Here is a 14,531-nt window from a genome sequence, read left to right as displayed (position 1 = left end):
GTGGCTGATCCTGGGCCCGATGTCAGGCCTTCCCCACCCTGTTTGCTCTCGGTTATCCAGCCCCACTCACTGCTGGGCACAGCACCTCCTGACAGACAGCTGAGGCAGGGATCACAGGGATGGGGTTGAGTGGTCCTGTCGCAGCTGTTTTCTGGGGTGACTGTACCCCTGTGGGAGGTGTGGGCCTCACAGAGGAGACCCATTCTTGTCTCCATTTGGGTCATGGGAAGGAGACTCTCCGCTCTCCTGCAGGTCAGGTCCCTGAGCCCTGGGTCTTCTAGATGCCGGGGAGATTCTCCTTCTATCTCCTTGGGTTTAGAGCACGTCATGTGAAACGGAAAAACAAGGAGGATTCTTGGGAGACAGAAAACAAAAGCCAGGCTGAGTCATGCTGTGTACTCCCCGGGAGAAAGGAGAGGAAAACAAAATGGGACAGGCCTGGTGCGGAAGAAGAATGGTGAAGAGAGGTGAGCAAATGTAAGCAGGAGATCTGGAAAATACCTCTTCTCACTCCTTTCTGAAACAGATTACCCCACATCTGAGCTCCACACTCCACCCAGCCAGCCCAGACTGCTCCTCCCTTCTCTTCTGCACAGCATCCCTTCCCAGTGTCTTGCCCACAGTCCCACGGCCCTCCTCACACATAGCAAAAGAAGGCAGGGAGGGAGGAAAGAAGGAAGGAAGGAGGAAGAGAGGGAGAGAGGGAGGGAGGAAGAAGGAAGGAAGAAAGGGAGGGAGGGAGGAAGGGGGGGAAGTGAGGGAGGGGGAGGGAGGAAGGGAGGGGAAAGGGAGGAAGGGAGGGAGGAAGAAGCAAAGAAGGAAGGGAGGAAGGAAGGAAGGAAGGATGGACAGGAGGGAGGGAGGAAGACAAAAAGACAGACAAAGGAAACGATAACGCCCTAAGCTCACTATGCGTCTGCCGGAGTGTGAGGCTGCCTGAGTGTGCGGGGTGTGCTAGCTCGGGTGTCCTTGCTGTATCTGCTTTTTCTATGAACAACTGTCAGCTCTATGTGGTCTTCACTAGGCCTTTCATACACCCAAGGCCGCGCACAGTGGCTGCGTAATAATGAACAATAATTAATAATAACAACAGCACTGGTGGCAATTGGTGCTGCTGACTAATCCAGTTTCCCCAGGGAAAGAAGGGTGGCTGCTATTTTTGAAAAGAACAGAGCTGAGGAACTGCAGGAAAAGTCTGCATTTTCTAACTAATTTATCCTGTTTCCATTTATGACTTTCTTCAAATGAGACATGAATGAATTGCTATATTTTCTGCAAAAACAGGACCAAATGAGAAAGTTTAATTATATATTTTAACAGCACCCAATAAAAGTTACTGTTGTGTTTAGTGAGAACTAATCACATTATGACTGTCTGAGAATGTTTTTCCACATGGATAAATAGTCAAGGGCAGCTTCAAGCTGACCTGCTATTTTATCTCTTTAATATCATCCAAGGACATAAAGGTCTGCAGTCTATTACCCTGTACCTGTGCGGCATCCCTAGGAACCTCAGCATTATTTTGATGGCATGGCTTTACTTTGTCTTGGTAGATCCTGTAATCACTATTATTACTGAACTCAAATTGCTTCAAGATTCCAGATAAACCTATAATTATCACAAAGAAATACCGTTTCTTCGAGGAAGCGTCTCCCTGTGGCTCTCCCTGGCCAGGTTTTGCAGCTCCTTGTGGGGAAGGCTCTTTCAGCGGCTGTGCACCTCCTTCCCCGTGCTCAGGCCTCATTCTCTGAGCTGTCATGCAGGGCTGGCAGCTCCTGTGCCTGTTCATTCTCCACTGGGATCAGCTTCTCTCCATTCCAAAAAGGTTGAGAAGCCGCAGCTCAGCGCAGGTCTGGCAGGAGGAGGGTCTGCAGCGAGTGGGAGCGACAGACTGGCCAACGCAGCAGGTTTCTCCTCCGTCTGAAAAGTTCTCACCAGGACTTGTCATTCATTTGGTTCTTCTTTCATTTTTGTATTCATCCATCATATAAATAATTATTTGCCAGGCATTGTCCTATGTTCTCGAATAAGAACAATAAGATGACTTTCATTGTTAAAAAAAATACCAAAAGCATTGCCTGTGAAAAAAATAAATTAAAAATTAGAATTTATTAAAATTCAAAATTTTTGCTTGTGGAAAACACTGGTAAGGAGAACAGAAGTCACATGTTAAGAAAAAATAAAATCTTTGCAAAGCATGTGTCTGATAAAAGAATTTTATTTAAAATATATAAGTAACTCTTAAAACTCAACAATAAAAAAATAATTTTTTAAATGGGCCAAACAACTGAATAGACACTTCATCAAAGAAGGTATACACGTAGCAAATAAGCTTAACAAAACATCCTCACCATCATTTTTCATATGAGAAATGAAAAGTAAAACTAAAAAGAGATACCACCACATATATATTAGAATTGTTTTAAATAAAAAGGCTGATGATACTGCATTTATTACTAGTGGGAATTTAAAATAGTAGAGCCACTTTGGAAAATGGTTTGGCAATTTCTTATAAAATTAAACATGTATTAGGTTTGTGTAAAAGTAATTGTGGTTTTGGACCATGAATTTTATTAATACTTCCATAATAGACAACATGACTGAGCAATAGAGAGGAGTGAATTTTTGGCTTATGCAACAACAGAGGACTCTTAATGGCATTTGCCATACTCCAAAGCTACAAATATTGTATGATTTCATTTATATGACATTCTGGAAAAGATGGCACTATAGGAATAGAAAACAGATCAGTGGTTGCCAGGGTTTGAGGGAGTGGAATATGATTGTCATTAATGGGTCACACAGGGGATTTTTAGGTTATAGAACTGTTGTAGCATGACTTATCCATATGTGTGCACAGGTGGGTCCGTGTACACACATGTACTTCCTACCTCTGCCCCCTGAGAGGTACAGAAGCAGAGACACCCCAGTCATAATGAGCATACCCCGCACCCAGATCTTGGTTTCTAAATTTCATCCTCCAATAAAAGGAAACAAAGGTCCTTGGAGAAATGGCTAGTTCTAGGGATGGGACAAATACAAGATGACCTAGGGTATCCTGTAATGCCAGAAAGCATAGACGTCCTAAGAACAATGACAACAACAAAAAAGTTAGTGTAAACATGGGTGAAATTTGAATAAAATTTGTAGTTTAATTAATAATGTACCACTGCCAATTCTCTAGTTTTGACAAATGTACCACAGCAATGCCAGAGGTTAACCTTCAGGAAGCTGAGTGAAGGGTGTGTAGACGTTCTCTTTACTGTCTTTGCAACTTCTCTGTAAATGCATGAATCCTGCCTGGCAAGTCAGCTCTCTCGTTTTCTGTTCCAACATGGAGAAGTTCCTGAGAGAACAGGTGTGATACGTGTGTTTGTGTCTGTGTGCATGTGTGTGAGCATGCGTGGCGTCTGTCACGGCATCATCAAGCCAGGAGCATGGCCAGCACCAAAGGAGAGCTGCAGCGGGGCAGAGATGACCTCCAGCCTCCACTGGAGTTACTGAAGCCACAGCTGGGAGGGCCCAGGAGTCCAGAGAGCTCTCCAGCCCTCCACCTGGGTGCGGCTCATTCACCAGGAATGCACCTCCTGTGAGACTGTCCCCACCTGTCTTTCTCTAGCTTGTTTATCAGAGCCTCATGACAATTATTCTTGAAAGCCCTAATGAAATATAGATCCTCTGTCTAAACAGACCTTTAACATCTCAAGAAACCCAGGGGAGACAGGAAAATATTCCTTGGAGTCAGAAGGCGCCACAGGGAGTTGGCTTAAACACCAGCCTCTGGAAACAGTGTTGCTTCCCTCCCTCCTGTTTACTCCCTTTCCCTCCCCTTCTGCCCTGGCCCCCCTGCATTAGCAGGGCAGCCTGCCTCACCCCCTGCTGTGCGCTTGGCAGCTCCTGGGGGAGCCCAGGGACCTGGCTTCCTCCAACAGAAAACCCTTTGACACCTCCTCTCAGACTTCCCTGTCCTGCCCCAGGGGCTCTGTGTGGGTCCTGTCTGACATCTTCATGTCCCTGCCCCAGGAAGCCACTGTGGCTGGCACTGATGATGGAGATGCCCATGCAAAGGAGGCCAGGGGAGGCCTCCCTTTGGAGGGGCAGGACCTGCCCTCAGTGGCGGGAGGGAGGGTGGCAGAGACACATCCAGCCTGCCTGAGCCTGAGTCCCCCTTTAGCAGGGAAGTGGGAGGGGAACCTCAGTCTGCAAAACCGTCCTTCATTTGGAGAACAGGAGAATTTCCTGAGGTCTCCAAGTAGAACAAAGTTTTAAAACAAAAAGTGGTTAGTCTCAGCGGCCTCCCCCACATTCCTGTGCAGGGGGCCTGTCCTCTGGGGTGGAGGGGTGGGGGGCAAAGCGGGGCTGTGCAGCGCTGGGAGGGCAGCCAAGAAAGGGAGGCCAGTGGCTCTGATGGGAGGGGAAGTAACAGGCTGGTGGCTCTGCAGTGGCCTTCACCAGAGGCTGGCTTTCTCCCCTGGGACGGCGGAGTGTCCCTCTACTGCACAGAGAAGTAACTATCTGTCGTCTAACTCTGAGGACATCTCACCCCACACCGATTCTGTCTGGAGTCACTCGCCGTCCAAGCCAAACTTCACAGCAAACATCCACCCGCTTCAGCCGTCCTCCCCTTCATCCTGTGTTCTCCTTGCTCAGACCTGGGCCACAGCAACCAGGTACTCAAAACCTGTAGGGAGGAGGAGAGAGGTGGAGAGGAGGCAGCCCTCAGGGCAGCCATGGTCAGCCCCATGCACCGCCTGGCCCCAGCCTCTGCCTTCCTCCTGCTCCCCAGGGGTGAGTGACCCACCCACACCCTCCCACTGTTTCCCACTTCAAGTTTGCTCTGAGGCAGGAGGGGTTTGCATTTTGTTAAAACAATATGTTTTTCATTACAAAAGCAGTGTCCATTGTAGATAATATATTAAATGCAGATAAGCAAACACAAAAGCACTAATCCTACAGAATCCCATCACCCAGAAACAATCACTAATACTCTGAGCTTACCAACTTTTCCAGTGGAGGCCCTGGGAATGAAATTCCGTGGTCACATATAATCGTGAGGCACGGTGTGTGTTAGGGGCTCTGAGGGGCCCCGTGGCAGAGACCTGCTGGTCTACATTCCCACAGACCCACACCTTTATTTTCTAGTAACACTTGTTAACAAAACTTTTGTTGAGCTTTGGGAAATGTTGATATAGATCTATATGTACACATGCGTGTGAGTTTGCATGTGTGTATATACACACTTAATTATTTTTAACCAAATATGCATATAAACACACATATACATATATACCCTATTTTAACCACATAGATGCTTCTCTTTGGCTGTTTATTTAAACCATCCCTACAGAGCTTCTAGAGCCCTATCCAGAGCCTGCCCATCCTGGTGAGCCCACTGTGTGGCTTGATTTGCATCGCTGTCTCCCGCTGCCCTCCCTGCCCGGATGTGATAAGGGCTGTGCATTGGGTAAAAACAAAGCAATCAGCCTCTACAGCACCACACGGGAAGGCGGTGGTGGGTAGAGGGCAAAGACAGATCTACGTATCATTTGAAACTGAAGGTAAACCGTTATAGCTATGACCACCTCATAAAGCTCAACTTAGGGCAGAAACTGAAAGATCATGTCTCTGCCCCAGCTGCATGACAGAAGAAAAGTGGATGTTCTCTGTGAGAAAAAAATTAAATATTGCCAGATTTAGTTTATTTTAAAGAAAAAAAAATAAATTGTAAAAAAGATAAGAAATACAATAAAGCAAGAAAATGTGAACATAAAAAAGAAGAAAAAAAGTCAGAGAAACTCATATATTGCTAGAAATAAATATTTTAAAATAAATAATATAAATATATATAAATCACTTAGTGGAAAATACGGGAAAAATGGGTGAACAGATGAATAATTTCATCAGATAAACTGAAATTCTAGAAAGGAATCAAATGTAAATTATCAAAAAAACAGAATATCCAAAATAAATAATTTATTTACAACAGAATGAACACAGCAGAAGAAAGTACAGTGAATTCACACATGGCAATGGAATATACCAAAACCAAAGCAAGTAAGGGAAAATAATATTAACACAGTTGCAGAGGCCTGTAGGAGAACATAAAATGTTCTAACATATGTATAATTAAAGGGGCAGAAGAAATATTTGAAGAGCTATTGTCCATATTTCTTTTAAAATGATGAAAGATATCAACTCATAGGTCAAAGAATCCTAAAATGCTCCAAGCAGTGTAAATGAATGATCACCTAAGTACATCATAGGCAAACTACTGATTATTAGATAAATAGAAAATTATGAAGACAGCCTAAAAAAACTCAACACTTTACATTCAGAGAAACAATACTATGAAAGATAATTGACGTTTAATTTTTAAAAAGATAAGCAGAAGTCAATGGAATGATTTACTTAAAACCTTGAAAAAATGCAAATATCCTTTAAAAAGTAAATACAAAATAGTGGTGCCCTGGGGCAGCAGGGTTGACTGGAAAATGATGCAGAGAGACGTCGTGGGATTATAGAAATACTTAGTGTTTTGATTTGACTGCGAGTCGTACTGCATGAGTGTCAGAATGTCTCCCTCTTGCACACAAAGCCGCGGTGGCACGGCCTGTGCTGAAATTCCCTCCCTCCCTGCCCGTCACCACTCCCGTAGCTCATTACCCTCTAGTTATGGTGAACCCCCTTAGTGCCTGGGTAGTGCCGAGCCTTCTCCATTTCAGAGTCTAATGCATGCTATTCTCCATACTAGAAATGCTCTGTGTCCCTTTTATTGTCCTGTATGTCTCCTGTCACTATTTAGAACTCACATCGGATACATTTCCCCAGAGAGACCTTTCCCCAGTCTATACGGATCCCTCTGTCAGTCTCTCTTCCAGCAGAATTCTGTCCTTTGTAGCACTTTATCTGATGTGGGTATGAAGCATTTTCTGTTTGTTTTATTTTGTTTTTAGTGTGCATCCGCCCCTTAACTTCAAGTTTCACAAGGGTCGGGGCAATGTCTGTTTTTCTCATCAGTACATTCTCCGTGCTAACTATAGAACCTGGTTCACAATGGACACTCCATAAAATTAGAATGAATGAATGAATGAATATAATATCTAGCACACAGGAAAACAGCAGCAAGGTGTGGTGATGAGAGGCCTGGGTCAAAAGTCAGGATGTTTGGGTTCCAGTCAGCTCAGCCCCTAACATCTCTGGGTTCCGGATGCCTTATGTATATATAAAACTTTAGAAATCTTATAAATCTGTAACTCCTAGAGCACTGGGACGTACATGCCAGAGGACGCAAGTATGTCAGCTTCTGGTTCGCAGATGCGCTGTGCTTGAGGAAGCCCAATTGCCAAATCTGCTACTCCCACTGCACCCGTATCCTAATCAGACTGAGAGCTTTTTCAGATTAAAGTTGAAACCACATGACCTATTCATGCACACATTTCTCTACCTAAACTTACCTGGATGTGGATAGGACCATTTGGTCTGCAATAAAGAGAGTAGAAAGGCCATGAATACTTATGACCCCTTTGATTTTGTAGAAGGGGTGCATGAAAGAATTCAGTGAATAAACACTGTGTGCACGAAGCAATCTCACAGACACGGCCTGCGGGAGAAGTTGGGGTGCTCAGAGCAGAGGACAATCACTTTCCTCTGGGGAGTGGAACGCACAGGGAGCAGCAGACGTGGGGAGTCAAAGTGGTGGCATCTATAGCAGGTGGTTTCATAAGAGAGAAGAAACAATAAATAAATAGCCAACAGCTCGTGTTCCTGTTGGTTTCCAAAAGGAGGACATCCACGTAAAGTGTTGGGGACCAAATGGCAAGCTAGGGATCAAGCAGTGGCACTAGCCACGTTGTTTTGTTCCTGATGCTGCCTGAGAAGTTGTTTTCTGACAAGAAGTAGACATGATCTAAATCATTTTCTCCTCTGCCCCTTCAGATACAATCAGCTGTCACTTTACAAAGTAATGAATCTGTCAATCTAGGGAATTCCAGAAGGTCTTGATAAAATTGACCTCTTGAATTTGTTTTCCCTAAGTTTCTCTTACCATCGGAGAGTTTAATACTTTCTCAGCTCTCTTGCTGGCCTCAAACACACAGCTGTAGTCTGAAAAACTTGAGCACCATGAGCATCTTTTCTGAAAGAAAAAAAAGAAAAGAGAAAAGAAAGGAAAGGAAGGAAGGAAGGAAGGAAGAGAGGAAGGGAGGGAGGGAAGGAAAGAGACAGAGAGAAAATGAAGTAGAGGAAAAAATGAAAGACTCAGGGAGTGAGGCCACAGGGAAAGTAAGGAAGAGGAGGCGAGAGGACGCAGAAGGGAAGAAGCAAAGAACTCACAGAAGATGGGAGAGTAAAGAAAAGAGACAGGCCAGAGAGAGGAGAGACAAGGAGGAGAGAATCAGGAGAGTGAGAGGTGATGAAGAAAATTAAGGACAGATAATGTTCATGCCTTCAAAAAAATGACTTGAAGCAGGAAAAAGTCAGTTAAACAATATCAGAGATTGAAAAATTCACAAACTGTAACCTTACTCAAATGACTTGATGAGTTATTGGACAATCTATAAGTACACAGAGAAATATAAGGCTGGAAAATAAAAACACACCCTATAGGTTCCACCTCTCACTTGCCTCCCCCAAAATGCCAAAGCAAGTTATTTTCATTTGAGAAAAAAATACCCTTAGATGCTGCTGTTCATTTTTATTTTCAATCTGAACAAAATCGCCATTTATGTGCTTGACTGTGTTGTGAAATATCCTACAAATGGACTTTTCAATCCTAAGTGTAAGCACATTTGACAGCTCTCCAATCCCACAAACACCAGCACCTTGTCTTAAAATAATACAGCTTCTCCCAGGCTTGGCAAGTGTCACATTCCTCCGCAGCTCATTCCCAAAGCTCTACTGTGTGTGTGTGTGTGTGTGTGTGTGTGTGTGTGTGTAATCCCTGGACCTGGAACATATTATTCCTCACAAAAGGACATCAGAATTAGTTTTGCAGTATATCTTCCTCAACTCAGCCCTAAAAATGGATAGTCTGGCAGACACTGGGAAAACTGGACAAAGCCAGGTTTCAGTTATGATTGACTTTCCTGATTGAGCCAGGTCTTCTCTTGTCTGTATTTTGATGCTTTGACACCTGGGTCCTTGCTGACCCTTGGGGGACCACCCCTCCCAGGGTTGGCCAGTCGCCCTCAAGTGTGGCTTTCAAATACAAACCAACCGATCCAAAGCCCACACCTCAACCACCCCTTTATCATACTCTCATACTCTGGGGCACTATCCACCTGCCTGAGTCACCCCAGGACCAGGTACCAGAAAACTAGGGACAGCCTCTATGCCCAGAGTCCACTAAAATTATTCAAACTAGCCAATTCTAAACCTGCTCGCTCTGCCTCCCCCATTCCTTACCACTGAGACCACAATAGAGACCCCTGCCCCCTGCCGCCTGACTGGGCCAGTGCTTCCCTGAGTGGCCTCTGCTGGCATGGAGTGACCTCCTCTTAGGACTTGTGAGTATAACCAGCTATCCTTTCCATGGCAGTCTGATCTTGGCCTTGCCATACCCAATATACTCAAACTGTGCTGTAAAATACTTACCCGGGTCCGTGTGAATTCAGACAGACAGCAAAGGAGCAGCTCTGGAAAACCCAGAAACAGAAGCAGAGATTCCTACTGTGGTGGGCTGGAGAGGGGCTCCCCAACATGCCCACGTTCTAACTCCAGAGCCTGAGACTACATCACCTCACGTATTAAACATGACTTTGCGGAAGTGATGAACTTAAGGCTCATGAAATGAAGAGATAATCTTGGATTTTCCAGGTGGCCCAATATAATCACGCGTCCTTACAAGAGGGGGACAGGAATGTCAGCGTGATAGAGATGGGAAGATCCTGTGTGCTCACTTTGCAGACAGATGATGGGGCCGTGAACGGAGCAGTGCAAGCAGGATTTAGAAGTCGGGGAAGGCAAGGAAAGGGATTTGCCTCATCCTCCAAGAGGAATACAGCCCTGCTGGCACCTGGGTTTTAACTCAGTGAAAACCTATTTTGGATTTCTGGCCTTGATAACTGTGAGATAATAAATTTAGGATATTTTTAAACCACTAAGTTAGTGATGATTTGTTATAGCAGCGAAAGCAGTGGCACCTGTTCCGACAGTGGCGCTGCAGTGACAAATACCTGGAATGTAGTAACAAATACCTGGCTTTGGAATTGGACAGAGGATGGAAGACTTTTGATGAGCAGATCATTAAAATTTTATATCACCTTCAACAGGTTGTTCGTATAAATGTTAACGCTAAAGACTGCTGATGAAGGCTCAGAAGTAAGGTAGGAGCATGGCGCTGAAAGCCTACATCATCTTGAAGCATGCACCAATCATCACAGACAGACTGTGGGTCGTACAGTGCACGGCTGGGAAGGGCTCAGAAGGAAATGAGGAACGTGGAGTTGGAAACTGGACGAAAGAAAATCCTTGTTATATAGTGACAGGCAGCTTAGCTGAATTGTGCAGTTACGTGGAAAGCAGAACTTGTAAGTGATGCATCTGGATATTTAGCTGAGGAAATTTCCAAGCAGTGTTGAAGGCGTGGCCTGCGTTCTTCTTGCTGTTTATAATACAATGTGAGAGAAAAGAGATGGATTGAGGAAATAACTATTAAGACTATAATAACTACTGATGATTTGGGAAATTCTCAGGCTACTTAGGTTACAAAAGATGCTACAATTAGGAAATGCACTGGTAGGAAGCGTATCTTGGAAAGGAAGTGGTATGGCCCAACGCTAGCACCTGGGAAGAATGGAAAGATCTGAGCGTTTGATCACTCACAAGAAGGCTCTTTGAAGAGTTTAGGCATGTAACTAATGGGTCTCTCAGCTAGCTAAGTAGAAGCCAGAAATAGAGATGGAATTATCCAGAAAAGATCTGTGAAAGGAGAGTCTCTTGTCTAATGCAGTGACTCTCTTTGGAGATTCCAAGAAATACCTTGGAGACTGGTAAGGTTCTTGAGAATGCTATGTCAACAGAAATACTGCCAGAAATACTGCCTGAAGCAGAAAAAAATCAATTAAACAGTACCAGAGATTGAAAAATTCACAAACTATAACCATACTCAAATGACTTGATGAGTTATTTGACAATCTATAAATACACAGAGAAATACAAGGCTGGGAAATAAAGACACACACTATAGGTCTGAAAAACACAGAAAGAGGATGAAATGAATGAAGGCTGCCAGTCCCCCAAAATTCTACAAACAGGAAGCAGGCTTATGAAACAACTTAGCTACAGACACATGCTATCCTTCAAGAAAACAGCAAGGATGTCCTGAGGGCCGATCTGTGGGTCCAGAGGGCAGGACCAGGAGTCACAGAGGATTTTTCCCAAGCCTTAAAAATGAATGAAGTTCTCCTCATTAGATTTTGAAATTTCTTTGGACCAGTGACTGCTTTTGAAATTTAATTTTCTCTTTTTTTGGAATGAAATATCTATAACTCTGCCTGTTCCACCATTGTATTTTGAAGCATATAACCTGTTTTCTAATTTCAGAGGTCCACAGATGGAGAGGGGAAAAACTGTGGCCCCCAAGTGGGGAGAAAGTGAGTTTCACTATTCCAAGATGGTTCTGTGGAGCCACGAGTGCCGTCTCTAGGATCTGGGAGGTACAGAGATGGTGGGGATCTCACACAGGGAAAAAGGAAGATACCTACCTCTGAGCCACGCTGGCTGTGACCAGAGACACTGTGTGACCTCGAGGTGTCAGGCACGAAGCAGATTTTCCCAGTCCTGGGATCACTGCTGCTCCCCGTGCCCCACTGGATCCTTTCTCATTCCCTCCAGGGAAAAATACGGGGTTAGGTCATCTCACAGACCCTCGCAAATGCCCGATTTTACCCCAGGCTGTGGAACACAGCTGCCGCTCCCGCATCTGGGCTAAGTCCAGCATGAGTTACTAGACCCACAAATGCCCTGAGGGCCGCTGCACAGGACCAGGGGAGGTCAGAGCTTGGGGACTTCTCCAGCTGTCCCAACACCAGCTTCGAACCAGGAAGGACAGCAGCAAAAGAACACTCGGCCTCTCTTCTCTTTCTTCAGCACCATGATCCTTTCTGACCTGCCTAAAGCCGAGGAAACTCACTTTCCCGGAGACACACGAAGCCTATTCACCAAGCTTTATTGTTCATCTCTTCACCCCGGGAGCTTTGCTGAGCCTCAGTCTGATACCTGGGGTCTGGCTGGGCTTTTCAACCAACAGACTCTGTCGGGAGGCCGCAATTCTATACGGAAACTCTCCTCATCCACAGCCAGGGAAAACAATAGACCTTGGCCAGAAGCAGTTATTTCAAACTGTGTATTGACAAACTGATAAAATCATCCCTGAGCTTCGCCTGCTCCTCCCAGGAATCCACACCAGTATCTTCAGCTCACTAAAGTTTTTCCACTTAGATAACAAACTTTTTCCTCTTTTTGGGTCCACTGGTGAGAGGCAGATGATGGCACAGGGAAGGGAGCATTATGCCAATTATTACTCTAAGAAACCCTTAATGAGTCTGTGGCATGAGTAATGGACTGCTAAACAGCAAGATGTACAAAGCGATTTGGATGTCAATTGGAATTATGAAAAATGGGTGTGTTTTGTGAAGGGTGCTGCTATCTGATGTGAAACTGTAAGATATTTTCCTACTCAGACAACATTTATAAATGGATACAGAAAGGTTGTAATATGATTATGCATATTAAAGTGATTTTAAGCTATGAAGTCCTATGCAGATATTGTATGTAGGAGTGCAAAGTGGCCAGGCACGGTGGCTCATGCCTGTAATCTCAGCACTGTGGGAGGCTGAGGCAGAAGGATAGTTTGAGGCCAGGCATTCAAGACCAGGCTGGGCCCATCTCTACCAAAAAAAGAAAGTAAAAAAATCAGCCCATGTGGTGGCACACACCTGTAGTCCCAACTGCTCGGGAGGCTGAGGGAGAAGGATTGCTTGAGCCCAGGAGTTCAAAGTTGCAGTGAGCTATGCTTGCCCCACTACACTCCAACCTGGGTGACAGAGACCCTGTCTCAAAAAAAAAAAAAAAAAAAAAAAAAAAAAGATAGAAAGAAAGAAAATAAAGAGTGGATAGTCATAGTCATATTGACATTATTAGTGTCACTCTAATCTATAGAGCTTATACAGTGTCACAAACCCACTTACAAATATATCACACAAAATACATCTCATATAGAGATATAGGTTAACACTGCTTCATATTTACAGGTCAACCTGAGGTATAGATAAGGCAAAAATAAAAATCTTTGCAATTTTTGATGAAGTCAGAATGAAAACCAACTGGGTCCCGATTCCTGACACGGTGAGTTTCCATTATGCCCTGCTATTCCCGGATAGAAAACTTAGATTTTTAAAATGTCATAACTTGGGATAAAAAATACAGTCTTCCTTTAAAAATATACATCTTTTGCAGGTCGGCAGACATGGACTCAGAAAACAAGGCAGTTTCACAGGGAAAGTCTGTGTGTTGGGGAGTGGGGAGCACAGCGTTTGGGTTTAATGACCGGGACTCACATTCCTCTCTGTCGCTGTGCAGATGCTGTCCTTAGCTCACTAATTACACAATCACAACAATGTTCATTCTGTTCTCTTCACTGCAGTGCTAGGAACACTCGCTACTTATTTTCCCAAAGCCCTTTGACGGTTGGTCATGTGCCATTTTTTTCCGATCAGTGAATTATATATGATCACTGGAAGTTCTGGGATTTCTTTTTGTTTACAAATAGAAGACACAGTTGAAACTGGTGAAATAACTTCTTCTTTTTTCCTGCTTTCAGTAAAATATGATCTTGAGTTGGATCTGCCATTTTGTCACGAAGAAGTCACAAGTGTAAGAGAAAGGCCAATAGAATAAAATAGAAACCATCACTGGTACCACTTAGTTCTAAAATAATGCTATCAGCCACTTTTCTCTAGGTGTAGGTATTTTGAGAAAACAATACGTCATAATTTTCAGCTGAGTGTATGTTGAAATTTTGGAGCCATTTATGCAATTTGCAAGTTGGGCTGGCAACTAAATCTAGATCTGGTATTAAAATGAAAAATACCCTAAATGATAAGAGTTGTCAGGACAATTAACTACCAAACCTGTGCTGGGTTATAGCAGAGGCTGACATACAGGCAACATCTCTGTACCTCCTTTTCCATCACTGTCACCTCCCTCTTCCTCCTGTGGGACTTTTGTACTCATGACATGGCTAAATGTAGCAAAAACTTTCTTTCCTGGTCAGATCCCAAGGTCAGGTATAGACTTGCACTTGGGCCAGACAGATGAATGGAAGATAAATAGTCTTTCTAAATTATAAAAAAAAAAAAAATGACTAGGGTGATATTTGTCCACAGAACACATTCACCGTGTAGTCTAGGCCCTACCTCTGCCCTAGAGATTACGCTGGAAGCCTTGCTCAGGTGCTTCTCCTGTGCACGTAATTCAAGAATTCCTTAGAGCTCAGCTGGATGCCACTATCCTTCCTCGAGTTGCACGTGTGC

The sequence above is a fragment of the Eulemur rufifrons genome, chromosome 18, assembly GCF_041146395.1.
Source record: "Eulemur rufifrons isolate Redbay chromosome 18, OSU_ERuf_1, whole genome shotgun sequence".
NCBI lineage: Eukaryota > Metazoa > Chordata > Mammalia > Primates > Lemuridae > Eulemur > Eulemur rufifrons.
The sequence above is the reverse complement of the archived record's forward strand: the minus strand, read 5'-3'. Positions refer to the sequence as shown.